The sequence below is a fragment of the Bubalus kerabau genome, chromosome 8 (assembly GCF_029407905.1).
Source record: "Bubalus kerabau isolate K-KA32 ecotype Philippines breed swamp buffalo chromosome 8, PCC_UOA_SB_1v2, whole genome shotgun sequence".
Lineage (NCBI taxonomy): Eukaryota > Metazoa > Chordata > Mammalia > Artiodactyla > Bovidae > Bubalus > Bubalus kerabau.
Window position 1 is genome coordinate 44,068,327 of NC_073631.1, and position 16,184 is coordinate 44,084,510.

At 39.6% G+C, this 16,184-nt stretch overlaps 1 long non-coding RNA gene across 1 annotated transcript in view; it reads left to right on the forward strand.

The window, feature by feature from the left end:
- The first annotated feature begins 669 nt into the window (after nucleotides 1–669).
- LOC129658535 (uncharacterized) overlaps nucleotides 670–16,184 on the forward strand; it is a 47,659-nt gene continuing 32,144 nt past the window's right edge. The window contains exons 1-2 of the long non-coding RNA XR_008717394.1: nucleotides 670–709; nucleotides 983–1,150. This is a non-coding gene — a long non-coding RNA (uncharacterized LOC129658535). The remainder of the gene's footprint in view (nucleotides 710–982; nucleotides 1,151–16,184) is intronic.

A 16,184-nucleotide genomic window follows, 5' to 3' on the forward strand; every position in this document is an offset into this window, starting at 1 on the left:
AGAACATATTCAAAACCTGTTCAAGGCTTCTAAATACTTATAGCAAGTGTTTACTTTTTACCATGCTACAGCAATCAAGATAGCTGGAGACACTGTGAACAGTAGATATTGAAGATAACCTACAGTAAGATTGATCATATAGCTGTGCTAAAGGGAAAACCCTCGCCAGGATCTTTCTCCCAGTTTCTCTAAGATAGGTGTGTTAGGGTTGTCCAAAGAAACAAAACCAGGAGGACCTATATGTAGATTTAGATATACATAAGCAAACATATACATATATCTTATGTATATCTATCTATGCATAGAGATTTGTTATAAGGAATTGGTATACATGATTATAGAGACTGACAAGTTCCAAGATCTACAGTTAGCAAGCTGGAGACCCAGAAAAGAAAGCTGCAGGACGGAGACTTAGGGAGAGTCAATGTTTCAGGCTGAGTCTGAAGGTGGGAAAAGACTGCTGTTCCAGCTTAAGGGCCCTAGTGGCTCAGATGTTGTCTATTCAGGCTCTCAGATGACTAACTGAGACACACCCACATTAAGGAGGGCAAGGTCCTTTACTCACTCCTGCCAATTCAAATGTTAATCTCGTCAGAAACACCCTTAGGATGTCTGATCAACTGTCTGAACATCCAGTGGCCCAGTCAGTTTTACACAAAAAATTAAACATCACAGTAGGCGAGCAAAACTCAGAGCCTAAGAGATTCATGTTAATATATCTTCTATAACCATATGCTCCCCAATTCTGCCTCTCTATGTAAAAAGAGTCTAGAATATTGATTTGCATACATAGTTTTCTCACCCAGAGTTAACCTCTGAATATTCTAACATGCTTTGATGATCTGGGCTTCCCTCATAATTCAGTTCGTAAAGAATCTGCCTGAAATGCAGGGGACCCCGGTTTGATTCCTGGGACAGGAAGATCCACTGGAGAAGGGATAGGCCACTCCAGTATACTTGGGCTTCCTTTATGGCTCAATAGGTAAAGAATCCACCTGCAATGCGGAGACCTAGATTTGATCCCTGGATTGGGAAGATCCCCTGGAGAAGGGCATGGCTACGGCGGCTGCGCGGGCACAGGAGGGCCGAGAGGAGCTACTCCATGTTCAAGCTCAGGAGGGCGGCCATGAGGAGATACACTTCATCCAAGGTAAGGAGCAGCAGCTGCGCTTTGCTGGAGCAGCCGTGAAGAGATACCCCACGTCCAAGGTAAGAGAAACCCAAGTAAGACGATAGGTGTTAAGAGAGGGCATCAGAGAGCAGACACACTGAAACCATAATCACAGAAAATTAGTCAATCTGATCACACGGACCACCAAGTGAAGTGAAGTTGCTCAGTCATGTCTGACTGTTTGTGACCCCATGGACTGTAGCCTACCACTCTCCTCCATCCATGGGATTTTCCAGGCAAGAGTACTAGAGTGGATTGCCATTTCCTTCTCCAGAGGACCTTCCCGACCCAGGGATCGAACCTGGGTCTCCTGCACTGTAGGCAGATGCTTTACCATCTGAGCCACAAGGGACCACAGCCTTGTCTAACTCAATGAAACTAAGCCATGCCGTGTGGGGCCACCCAAGACGGGTGGGTCATGGTGGAGAGGTCTGACAGAATGTGGTCCACTGGAGAAGGGAATGGCAAACCACTTCAGTATTCTTGCCTTGAGAACCCCATGAACAGTATGAAAAGGCAAAATGATAGGATACTGAAAGAGGAACTACCCAGGTCAGTAGGTGCCCAATATGCTACTGGAGATCAGTGGAGAAATAACTCCAGAAAGAATGAAGGGATGGAGCCAAAGCAAAAACAATACCCAGTTGTGGATGTGACTGGTGATAGAAGCAAGGTCCAATGCTGTAAAGAGCAATATTGCATCACTTCAGTTCAGTCGCTAAGTCGTGTCCGACTCTTTGCGACCCCATGAACTGCAGCATGCCAGACCTCCCTGTCCATCACCAACTCCCGGAGTTCACTCAAACTCATGTCCATTGAGTCGGTGATGCCATCCAGCCATCTCATCCTCTGTCGTCCCCTTCTCCTCCTGCCCCCAATCCCTTCCAGCATCAGAGTCTTTTCTAATGAGTCAACTCTTCGCATGAGGTGGCCAAAGTACTGGAGTTTCAGTTTAGCATCATTCCTTCAAAAGAACACCCAGGGCTGATCTCCTTTAGAATGGACTGGTTGGATCTCCTTACAGTCCAAGGGATTCTCAAGAGCCTTCTCCAACACCACAGTCAAAAGCATCAATTCTTCGGTGCTCAGCTTTCTTCACAGTCTAACTTTCATATCCATACATGACACTGGAAAAACCACAGCCTTGACTAGACAGACCTTTGTTGGCAAAGTAACAGCAAAGTAATTTTGCCAACATTTTGGCAAAGTAATTTGCCAACACTTTGCCAACATTTTGGCAACTTTTTGGCAAAGTAATGGCAAAATATGCTATCTAGATTGGTCATAACTTTTCTTCCAAGGAGTAAGTGTCTTTTAATTTCATGGCATAGGAACCTGGAATGTTAGGTCCATGAATCAAGGCAAATTGGAAGTGGTCAAACAGGAGATGGCAAGAGTGAACGTTGACATTCTAGGAATCAGTGAACTAAAATGGACTGGAATGGGGAATTTAACTCAGATGACCACTATACCTACTACTGTGGAATGGAGTAGCCATCATGGTCAACAAAAGAGTCCGAAATGCGGTACTTGGATGCAATCTCAAAAACAACAGAATGATCTCTCTTCGTTTCCAACACAAACCATTCAATATCATAGTAATCCAAGCCTATGCCCCAACCAGGAATGCTGAAGAACCTGAAGTTGAACGGTTCTATGAAGACCTACAAGACCTTTTAGAACTAACACCCCAAAAAGATGTCCTTTTCATTATAGGGGACTGGAATGCCAAAGTAGGAAGTCAAGAAACACCTGGGGTAACAGGCAAATTTCGGAGAAAGCAATGGCACCCCACTCCAGTACTCTTGCCTGGAAAATCCCATGGACGGAGGAGCCTGTTAGGCTGCAATCCATGGGATCGCTAAGAGTCGGACATGACTGAGCGACTTCACTTTCACTTTTCACTTTCATTCATTGGAGAAGGAAATGGCAACCCACTCCAGTGTTTTTGCCTGGAGAATCCCAGGGACGGCGTAGCCTGGTGGGCTGCCGTCTATGGGGTCGCACAGAGTCGGACACAACTGAAGTGACTTAGCATCAGATCAGATCAGATCAGTCGCTCAGTCGTGTCCGACTCTGTGTGACCCCATGAATCGCAGCACGCCAGGCCTCCCTGTCCATCACCAACTCCCGGAGTTCACTCAGACTCATGTCCATTGAGTTAGTGATGCCATCCAGCCATCTCATCCTCTGTCGTCCCCTTCTCCTCCTGCCCCCAATCCCTCCCAGCATCAGAGTCTTTTCCAATGAGTCAACTATTCGCATGAGGTGGCCAAAGTACTGGAGTTTCAGCTTTAGCATCATTCCTTCCAATGAACAGGCAAATTTGGCCTTGGAATACGGAATGAAGCAGGGAAAAGACTGAGTTTTGCCAAGAGAACGCACTGGTCATAGCAAATACCCTCTTTCAACAACACAAGAATAGACTCTACACATGGACATCAGCAGATGGTCAACACTGAAATCAGACTGATTATATTCTTTGCAGCCAAAGATGGAGAAGCTCTATACAGTCAGCAAAAACAAGACCAGGAGCTGACTGTGGATCAAATCATGAAATCCTTATTGCCAAGTTCAGACTTAAATTGAAAAAAGTAGGGAAAACCACTAGACCATTCAGGTATGACCTAAATCAAATCCCTTATGATTATACAGTGGAAGTGAGAAATAGATTTAAGGGCCTAGATCTGTTAGATAGAGTGCCTGATGAACTATGGACGGAGGTTCATGACATTGTACAGGAGACAGGGATCAAGACCATCCTCATGGAAAAGAAATGCAAAAAAGCAAAATGGCTGTCTGGGAGGCCTTACAAATAGCTGTGAAAAGAAGAGAAGAGAAAAGCAAAGGAGAAAAGGAAAGATATAAGCATCTGAATACAGAGTTCCAAAGAATAGCAAGGAGAGATAAGAAAGCCTTTCTCACCGACCAATGCAAAGAAATAGAGGAAAACAACAGAATGGGAAAGACTAGAGATCTCTTCAAGAAAATTAGAGATACCAAGGGGACATTTCATGCAAAGATGGGCTCGATAAAGAAATGGTATGGACCTAAAAGAAGCAGAAGATATTAAGAAGAGGTGCAAGAATACACTGAGGAACTGTACAAAAAAGATCTTCAAAACCAAGATAAGCATGATGGTGTGATGACTCACCCAGAGCCAGACATCCTGGAATGTGAAGTCAGGTGGGCCTTAGGAAGCATCACTATGAACAAAGCTAGTGGAGGTGATGGAATGCCAGTTGAGCTATTTCAAATCCTAAAAGATGATGCTGTGAAAGCGCTGCACTCAGTATGCCAGCAAATTTGGAAAACTGGGCAGTGGCCACAGGACTGGAAAAGGTAAGTTTTCATTCCAATCCCAAAGAAAGGCAATGCCAAAGAATGCTCAAACTACCGCACAATTGCACTCATCTCACACGCTAGTAAAGTAATGCTCAAAATTCTCCAAGCCAGGCTTCAGCAATATGTGAACTGTGAACTTCCAGATGTTCAAGCTGGTTTTAGAAAAGGCAGAGGAACCAGAGATCAAATTGCCACCATCCGATGGATCATGGAAAAAGCAAGAGAGTTCCAGAAAAACATCTACTTCTGCTTTACTGACTATGTGAAAGCCTTTGACTGTGTGGATCACAATAAACTGTGGAAAATTATGAAAGAGATGGGAATACCAGACCACCTGACCTGCCTCTTGAGAAACTTATGCAGGTCAGGAAGCAACAGTTAGAACTGGACATGGAACAACAGACTGGTTCCAAATAGGAAAAGGAGTATGTCAAGGCTCTATATTGTCACCCTGCTTATTTAACTTCTATGCAGAGTACATCATGAGAAACGCTGGGCTGGAGGAAGCACAAGCTGGAATCAAGATTGCCGGGAGAAATATCAATAACCTCAGATATGCAGACAACACCACCCTTATGGCAGAAAGTGAAGAGGAACTAAAAAGCGTCTTGATGAAAGTGAAAGAGGAGAGTGAAAAAGTTGGCTTAAAGCTCAACATTCAGAAAACTAAGATCATGGCATCTGGTCCCATCACTTCATGGGAAATAGCTGGGGAAACAGTGGAAACAGTGTCAGACTTTATTTTTTTGGGGCTCCAAAATCACTGCAGATGGTGACTGCAGCCATGAAATTAAAAGACGCTTACTCCTTGGAAGGAAATTTATGACCAATCTTGATAGCATATTCAAAAGCAGAGACATTACTTTGCCAACAAAGGTCCGTCTAGTCAAGGCTATGGTTTTCCAGTGGTCATGTATGGATGTGAGAGTTGGACTGTGAAGAAAGCTGAGCGCGAAGAATTGATGCTTTTGAACTGTGGTGTTGGAGAAGACTCTTGAGAGTCCCTTGGACTGCAAGGAGATACAACCAGTCCATCCTAACGGAGATCAGTCCTGGGTGTTCATTGGAAGGACTTATGCTAAAGGTGAAACTCCGATGCTTTGGCCACCTCATGCGAAGAGTTGACTCACTGGAAAAGACTCCTGCTGGGAGGGATTGAGGGCAGGAGGAGAAGGGGAGGACAGAGGATGAGATGGCTGGATGGCATCACCAACTCAATGGACATGAATTTGAGTAAACTCCAGGAGTTGGTGATGGACAGGGAGGCCTGCTGCTGCTGCTGCTAAGTCACTTCAGTTGTGTCCGACTCTGTGTGACCCCACAGAGGGCAGCTGTGCTACAATTCATGGGATCGCAGAGTTGGACACGACTGAGCAACTGAACTGAAGTGACCCACTCAAATATTCTAGCCTGGAGCATTCCATGGACTGTATAGTCCAAGGGGTTGCAAAGAATCGGACATGACTGAGCGACTTTCACTTTGATGATCTGAGCTTGGAAGTCAGGTTGGATCAATTGGTGTGTATATACATTTGATTTGGAATGTAGAAGGTAATGTTTGCCTTCCAGTTAGTCCAGAGTCTCCAGAATCTCTTTTTTCAATCATTCTAGAAAATGCTGATAAATAAAATAGTGCTGAAGCTGAAAAATAACATAAAAAGACTAAAAAATATATATTTCCTCATATAAATAAAGAATTGGGCCAAAAAATATGATGTATTGAGATAAAAAAGAAATAGAATCAAAACTTATATTTTATATAATGTTATAGGTAGCATTCTAGGAACTTTTCATAAATTCATTTCTTGATTCTCATAATAACTCTATTTAGTAGGCTTTGTCATCTCTGGTTCATAGAGAAATAAGGTTATGAGAAGTATAGTTGAAATTGGTACTCTGGGCTGTTTGATTTCAAAAACACCACATTCTTCCCACTTCATCACATAGCCTTTTGCTTCTCTTTTACTTCTCTTTCCTTTTTCAAAATATCAAATATGGAAGTCATGTAAAAGATGAATATTAGTGTGTTTAATTTTTTTCTATTTCAAAATCATGCAAAGTATTCTTTAATTGGCAAAATATAACATATGAATGGATATCACCTTTAGAGTAAGTGTGTACGTATGTATATTCTAAACTTGGTAAGCTTGGGTGTTGTAAATAGAACTTGGCTACCGTTAGATAACTGGTGAAATTGAGATTCTTGACTTAAAAATTGAGGAGCAGAACTTGTATCCATGGTGATCCCACAAATGTGCCAACACCTGGCAAAGCACATTCGGAAACATCTTGTCAGCTTCCTTTAGAGACACATATAAAAAAGAGGAACAGGATAATGAAAAATCCATTGGGAAGAAACGCATGAGTAATAGAAAATTAAGAAAATACAAGTAAACACATTTGCTCCCCATGTGCAGGTCATTGTGGAAGCAAAGATGAACAAAATATGGTCTTTGTCTTAATGTCTCTATAGAGAGAGATAAGGATGTACAGAAATCACAATACCCATTTTTTTTCCTGTGTTGTTTTTAAAAAAAAATTTTTTTTAATTCACAATACACATTAAAAGTGGTGACTTTTGTCAATTAAAACACAAAGTGACAAGGTGCATTGAGGGGAAGAATTTGGATGACGGCTTGAATGAATGGCAGTATTTCTGAGGAGCATTGATAGTTAAGGGCAGTGAGAAATAAGGTGTTTAACTGCCCTGAGGTGGAGGTCAGTCAGTAAGGAATGTCACATGATATGGCTGCTCCCAGACCACCACCCCATCCCCTGACTGGCATGGTTTAGAGCTTGAAGTAATTTAGTCTGTATGCGCCATTGACCTTCATATAGATAATTCAAAGGGATATATTTCAGTCATTATTCCATCTGATATGTTAGATGAAATTGGGACTGTTAATCACTTTCTGCATCTAGAAAGGCTTCCTTCCTTTGGCTGCTTTTACTCCTTGGCATCTGAAAATTGTTATCTGTAGAGCTGCCCTTAAATTATATGCCCATCACATGTCTTCCCTGAGCTCCCAATGTAACCACTAAGAGCTTCAACAGGCAAATGAAAATAATCATACCTGAAAGAGAAGTTTCCCTCCCTCCTCCATTGTAAGCCTGGGATCATTTTGGTGTTCTTTTTCAAAGCAAACTACATGATCATCCAACTATTCACCAAGTTAGAAATTCAGGAATCATCCTCAATACCTGTCTCTTCTGAACACCACCATATCCAATGCATCCAGACTAAGGGTGACATTTTTTCCAAGTCTATCTCAAATTCTTACCTTCTCTCTTTCTCCTTCACTATTCCTTAGGCACACTGGCTTGTCTTGCTGTTTAGAACCTACACTGCCTCTTTCTGCCTTGAAGATTTTGCATGTACAGTATGTATCATTTGGCATTTCTATCCTACCCACCCCACACTTACAAACCATTTATTTTCAGACCAAATCTCAAATACAACTTTGTTGATAATGATGTTGATAATTCTTACAGATTAGATCTTTTTTCTCCAGCAGATCTCATAACTCCCATAGTTTTCTTTTGTATTAATTATTACAATTGTACTATACAGGTCAAAGGGACAAACTTATCTATCTGATTTGAACTGCTATATTTTGTTCTTCAAATTTTTATTAAAATAATTCCAGGTATATTTGGTTTGTATTACTAATAGAGACCTACTGAACTTTCCCTTAGAAAATGTCTCCAAGCCATCTTCATATAGTGATTTACATGGAAAATCTTACCATACTAAATATTAGAAGTTACAGAATATGATAGACTTAATTCTGTCATTTGTTTCTATTTACTATATATATATGTATATATACATATATACGGGTATAGAACATTTTATAATTCTATGGCAAGTGTATCACTGAGATATTTTTCCAAGCCAGAGAGAAAAAGAGACAGAAAGGAAGAGAGATTGAGAGAGAGACAGAATGAATGGGGTGGAGGGAAGAAGAAAGAAGTAGAAGAAACAGCTGGACTCAAATGGAAAACAACTGTTTTCCACATGTAGTTTAACAAATAAATATTTCATAAGGCCTTAAAATGTGCCCTGACTTTATTAAGCACAATATAAGGCACATTTCATTACTTGGTCCTTAAAATTAATTTCTTTACATATAAATCTAGCAAAAATAAGGAGGCCATATGACATATGTATGTCATGAGCAGGTGGATTAGTTGTTTTCTGATTGTGAATAAATACCCTTGACTACATCAGTGTTCCACACTGACCTCCAGATTGGGCAGCTAGAGGTATGTCAGACAGGTCACTGACTCTGGAACAGAGTATCTGGTAAATAGTAAAGCCTGTCTTCCAGTAGACTGGTGGAAGTCGTGAAATCCCCACATGTGACCTGCTTTATGATGCTCGAATTCAATCCTGGTTCAGATTATAGGAGATACTGCAATGCCAGTAGCTTTTCACTGGGCTCCAAAATCCCCTTGCTCTGTCTGGTTCTGGTCTAGTATGTACAAGGGGATTCAACCTATATCTTTATAAAGCAAAATGAAAGGGGTTTGACTCTCCCAATATGAAGGAGAATTTATCCCATGCTTCTTTAACAGCATTATGGGATGCTCAAATGGAGCATTCGTAACCTTTTTTAAAGCACCTACTTATTAGAAATACTCTGGTCAAGTAGGAAATAAGGGCCTTTCATCTTCCTTTCCTCCACCTTCTTGTTCTGGAGATAAGACACACCTAACCCAGCAGTCTTGCAGACCTTTTGATGCAGGAATGCATGCATCGGTGCAGGTGGCCCTCTGAGAGAAACGTGGGAGGCCTGCTTCACTAGCTGTGAACGAGGACAACTGTATGAGGCAAACGCTGAAATCACATCCCAGACTAATTTTAGGCTTTACTAAACTCATGAAAGAAACAGTGGCAATGTTCTTTGCTTCTCATTATATCGAATGCTTTCCTTTAACAAGGATGGCAAAGGATCACCTTTCCCTTTGTATGGACCTGGAAGATTCAAAAGGGATCCTGCCCTGTCTGACAGGTTACAGATTACAGATTCTAACAAAAAGCCAGCCCAGACCTCTTGATGCCAGTTCAGAAAAAGCAAAAGCAATTGTGAGACACTGAAAAAGATACTGCCGTTCACAATATGAGATTTTTATGAGGAATTAGAGCAAATATCTCAGTCTGAAACAAAGTTAGTCTGAGAGATCATTACTGATATACTATATAGGACATGAAAACCAGAATCAGTTCAGTTCAGTCGCTCAGTCATGTCAGACTCTTGGCGATCCCATGAACTCCCGCACGCCAGGCCTCCCTGTCTATCACCAACTCCCAGAGTTTACCCAAACTCATGTCCATTGAGTCGGTGATGCCATCTAACCATCTCATTCTCTGTTTTCCCCTTCTCCTCCTGCCTTCAGTCTTTCCCAACATCAGGGTCTTAGCCAGAGTTGTTTACTAAAGTGCAATGGAAACAGTTGATACCATATTGGATACAAAGTAGAAGATATCAGTAAGAAATTTTCAAAGAGCGTATGAAAAAGAATAAAGAGGTGAAAATAATAGAAGAAAAATTAGGATACAGATCCAGAGAATGAGGTATGCATATATTAGAAGGCACAGCAATGACCCTGGTGGCTCAGTGGTAAAGAATTTGCCTGCCTATGCAGGTGACACAAGAGACATGGATTCAATCTTTGGGTCAGGAGATTCCCCTGGAGAAAGGTATGGCTACCCAGTCCAGTAGTCTTGCTGGGAAAACGCATGGACAGAGGAGCATGGAGGGCTACAGTCCATGGGATCACGAAGAGTTGGACACAACTTGGCGGCTAAACAACAACAGCAATGAAGGACAGAGTGGACAAAGTGGCAGTTTCCATTTAACACAAAAGAAAATGACTGCTCTGAGTTGAAAAAACATTTTAGTATTTAGATTTATGTGGTTTGTAACGTTAACAAAACCCCAGAACTTAACATACTTTGTGAAGTTTTAGAATTTCAAAGGTGAATTTACAGTCCCACAGTATCCACACTGGGTGGCAGTCTACAAAGCAAATAAATAAATAAAACTAGCAATCACTCTACAGCACGGAGAAGGCAATGGCACCCCACTCCAGTACTCTTGCCTGGAAAATCCCATGGATGGAGGGGCCTGGTAGGCTGCAGTCCATGGGGTCGCTAAGAGTTGGACACGACTGAGCGACTTCACTTTCACTTTTCACTTTCATGCATTGGAGAAGGAAATGGCAACACACTCCAGTGTTCTTGCCTGGAGAATCCCAGGGATGGGGGAGCCTGGTGGGCTGCCGTCTCTGGGGTCGCACAGAGTCGGACACGACTGAAGCGACTTAGCAGCAGCAGCAACTCTACAGCATGAAGTACTAAAAAGTTGGTGGAAAAGTATTGTCACCATTTTGAGATGTTATTTTGATGCTAGAAGTATATAACTATGTGGATAACTTTCTGTTCTTTATTTTTGCTTACTTTTGCCTTCTTGATCTGTTAACATACACTACTATGTTCAAATTCTTAGACTTTTAAGAATTCTTTTATGTATTTTTGTGTGTCCAATACTCTGCTTTTTTTTTTTCATAGCAGATATATTCAGGTATATTTTCCATACAATAAAATTCAGCTATTTTAAGTATCCATTTTGTTGAGTTTTGGTGAACTAGTGCCTTTTGCTGACATTGGATGGTCCTCTCACTTAATGTTGATGTTCTGTATTCCAGCGGAGTCACGGTAGGCAGAGCTTAAAGTGAACGTTAGGAGTTTTCAGTTGTCTCACTTCTGGTTCTCCGTCCTCAGCAAAATAACAAGAGTAACTGTACCATTTGCAGGAGTGCAGCCACTGAGGATGGGCCAGCATGCTGTAGTGAGGTGAATAACACCAATAACAACCATAATGTATACATAATCAGGAAAGTAATTGTGTGTGTGTGTGATAAAGAAAGAGAGAGAGAGAGAGAACCAGAGAGGGATTTTACCCATCATCTTACTGAAATTTGTCTCTCATGAGTTAAGAATGTGTTTTGGAACTTTACGTATAATATTCTTAGATTAATTATAACTTGCATCAGTGATCTTAGCAGCCACTCTGTTTGTCATCGTTTAAAAAAAAAGGGGATCACAAGCTTGTGATTTTGCTACAATTTGAACAAATTAAACTGTCTAAGGAATTCCCTAGGAGTCTAGCAGTTGGGACTCCTTGTTTCCACTCCAGATGGCACAGGTTCCATCCCTTGTTGGGAAATTAAGATCCTGCAAGTTGCTGGGTGCAGCCAAAAAAGAAAAAAATGTCTAAGCTCAAAACACTTCGATTGCAACCTTGCGAGACCTTAAGCAGACTCAGTTAAGACAAGCCTGGACACTTGTGCAGTAATAAATGTATGCTGCTGTAAGCTATGAAGTTTGTGGTACTTTATTACTAAGCAATAGATAACTAATACAGTGGACATCATATTTTGTTCCTGCGTTTAGTGAAGATGTTGCTTTTTTGTTTGTGTGTGCGTGCTTAGTCGTGTTCAACTTTTTGCAACCTCATGGATGGCAGCCCGCCGGACTCTTCTGTCCCTGAAAATTTTCCAGGCAGGGATACTGGCGTGGGTTGCCATTTCCTACTCCAGGGGATCTTCCTGACCCAGGGATTGAACCCATGTCTCCTGCATCTCCTGTACTGGGAGGTGGATTCTTAACCACTGAGCCACCTGGGAGGTCCCAGAAAAGTCCCCCTCGTTCTCCTATTAATAAGAGTAATAGATTTAGACTGACGTTATGTCAAACAATGTATAACACAGAAAGGATGTATTTTCAAAAATTGAAATAAAAAAGGAAACGCAAATTGGAACACAAACCCCCAAGATATAATGTTAATGAAAGAAAGACAGATGTTTAGGATAGAGCTGGACTCTTTTATCACTTCCATTATTCCTGCTTTGTTTTTGAATTAACTCAGAGGGTTCTGAGAGCCTTTACCAATATGGAGTCTATAATTTCACTGAAACTATATTTTATGGATTTTTTGGGGGGGAGGGTTTGTTTTCAGGTGGGAAGTGGAAATATATTGACTTACTACAGATACATGCTTACAGGACATGCTGACATCTTTTAGATGCTACCTCCATTGTTTACTGTGAAAGATCATGAAACGATTTCTCCTTTAGAATTTCAGGTCATGGGCCTCTTTTTGCTGAAGCTTTGGACCTCAGAGTTCTACTCCATATGTGTTATTTTCAAAAATTTTGAGTAAAGTGTAAATGGACATTACTTATTTTTTCACCTGCTATTTGCTTAAAACATCTCTAATTTATTAAAAGAAAAAAACCAGAAAACAGTATATTTATGCTGCCTCATGAGATAGTGCATTTTCTCTAAGTGAAAATGTTTAATATGAGTGTGGATAATGAATGATCAATAATATTTTAAATCAGTTTCAGCAAAAAGAATTAGCTTAATCTAGGTGATAAGGAAAGTCCCTTTCAATTTGAGAATTTTGTTATATGTTAAAAAATAATTTTAAATTTAAGTTTAGCTCAAATAGATGGTTTAAGGCAATGTTTTTTAACTTTTTGTGTTATTTAAAAAATTTTATTGTGAAGATTGGTTTTCTTTGAGAATATTAACTACAGATAGGGTCACCCTAATAACGGAAAAAAATTTTAAATGTTGCAAATTAGAACCCAGTCAACAGCTGTATTTTGATTGCAGTAACAATGAACAAGATTAGGCCTGGCTTGGTATTTGACATCACAAATGCTACTCTGACACCTAGTGGTTGGTTCTGATATTTTCCTAAAAGAAATCTTAAAAAAAATTTTAAGTCTTTGTAAAATAATATATGAAATATGTACTATTTAAAGTATAAGATATCTACTTTATTCGTATTTAGGATAAAATGATTCTGGGAATGATTCAATTTATATTTTTTGTGTTGTATCTTGGTAAGAACATAGTATCTAAAATGTTTTTATTGAACAACATCAAACTGGTACAATTTAAAATTCTTAGCTCAAATGTTCCTTTACAAGATGCCTCTTGCAAACTATTCTTATTTGAAAGATTAAAATAGAAACTCTCATATTATTAAAAAAATAACTTTTAGAGATTGATAAAATCATTTCCTATAATGACATAAAAATGAACAAGTGTTAATTTGATTTAACCTAATGATGAAACTGGTGAAATGTAACAACTAGTTCAAGGGAAAAGTAGAAAAATGACACATTTATAGTTAAATGACTGGGCAAATGGACTGTGTAAAAGTGGCTTCTTCTATAAAAGTAGCTTCTTCTATAGTGGAGTAAGGAAGTCAGTAGATCTTTCAGACAGAATTTGCATGACTACAGATAATAACCATCTTGCATTGCTATCGGCTATCTGCATTTTACAGAGTAGAGAATAGCCTTCATAGAACCAGATCAGATAATCATTATATAAGAGAGCTATAGATATTTTGTCTGCCATTAAAAATTTTTTTTTCCTGCACATTAAACAAGTTCTGTCTCTGCTTTGTGTATTTCCCTATATATAAGACTATTGCAATATGTATTGTTTAAATATAGGTTCATGATTTGAAACTAGAGTAAGTAACGAGGCACAAATAATAAGTACTGCCAGGCCTCCATATCTACGGGTTCTGCATCTGCATCTATACATGAAACCAACCTGGGCCTACTTCAAACCAACTTAAAATCTCTGGAGGTGGAATCTGGACACTGATGCTTTAAAAAAATTACCCAGATGATTTTAAGGTGCATCCAGTATTGAGAACCATTCCTTTGACAGTTATCAGATAGCTTAGTTATGATCCTTACAGATTCTAGTCCCATCTCATTAGAAAAATCATTCTTATTATGAGATGTGGAATGTGGCTTGATGTTTTAGATATTCAAATTATTAGAATCCATACTCCTTAAGGAAACTCCTGACTATCGTTTAATTTGTCATGCACCATGCCTATAGTTAATAAAACACTTTGATCCTGTTGCATGAAAACAAATTTAGTCCTCTTTGAGAACATTTCGATCTGAGATTAACAAACTGACGTTTATTCCTTCAGATGAATCTCATGAACTTGATTATTACAAAGACGACTTGGAGTGGAGCCCAAAAGGCCTTACTTCCCAGGTGGCGACATCCCTACATGACCTCGCACCCTGTGTACTGCTTTCTACACTACCATGTTGTGGTTTATTATGGTTAAGAAACAAAATGCTTGCAAAGTAAAATCAAGTACTTTTAACCAGTGCTTCATAAACAGTTAAGTGCTACTATTTTTACCCTTCTATTTCCATAAACACTACCTTTTATTGGAGGGCTTCTCCCTAATTCAAATGTTTTCATTGCAGTGTTATCAATTCTCCAGGACACAGTCTGTGTTTCTGCTCCGAGACGAGGCTCTCCCAGGCAATATCCCTCAGTTTAAGCCTTTCCCATTTGCTTCTCTAGCTTGGCTTCCAAATTTTTTATTTGATTTCCCAAATGTACAGAGCAGTGAACCAACTGTGCACATCCATCTGTTAATTGATAAACAGACATAGAAGAGTATTACATACCGTGCCTTTGCCCCTTCAAAATAAAGTACGTTGTAAAGTTTTCCTTTTAAACTCGAATCATCTGTCCTTTTGAGTTTTCTTTTATTACCTATTTCTTTAAGCTTCCAAGGCTGACTAAAATCATTTTTTTAAAAAATGTGGTAAAATAGCATGACATCTACCAGAATCTTGTGATTCCTCATAAAGAAAAAAATGTATTTGTACTTGTACTCATGGGCTTCCCTGGTGGCTCTGAGGTAAAGAATCCACCTGCCAATGCAGGAGACACAGGTCTGACTCCTGGGTCAGGAAGATCCCTTGGAGGAGGAAATGGCAAACCACTTCAGTATTCTTAACTAGGAAATCTCATGGACAGAGGAGCCTTCTGGGCTACAGTCCATGGGGTTGCAAAGAGTCAGTGAGACATGACTGAACAGCAACAACAACTTGTATTCACATCTGTGTGTGGGTATTCTTTTTTAACCACACAAAGGGATTACATTTATTATGAGTTTTTGATACTGTTTTTCTAATTCTAAAATTTTATTATATAGCTTGATAATATAAGATAGTTGAATACATCTTTTTATGAGTGTTTTTTCCCCCCAACAGGATAAGTAAACCTGGGATTACAAATGTGCAGCAAATGAGCCACAATGTATAAATTTTAGTGGAAATTATTGTAGCCATGCTATTTAGGAGATTTAATAAGAATTAGTTTACTTAAATACTTGTGTTAAGCAGATTATGGTCAATTCCATTATTTTGTTTGTCTAGTGTTATCATACTATTTTGTACATGTCTCTTAAAAGTTGTTTGGTCACTTACTAAAGAAAGAATGGCTTCATCCTGACTTAACAAGCTGTTTAGCTTTTAGCTAACCTCTCCAGGCTTAATTTTATTTGAAAAATGACCTATGAATTTCCTTCCATTTATATGTATCTAATTCTTCAAACGTTATTATACAAATATCAAGGAATATTTGGTTAAAATATATAAGATACAACGAATAATGTTATGATGCAAAACTGCGTCTACCATACAGTTTGTAAAAATGTTTTACCATGTTCTTTAAAGTCTCCATGTGTCCCTAAACGTTCCCGTCCCTTTCTCTTTCTGCTCAGAGGAAATATTACCGTGCATTTAGAGATTATCA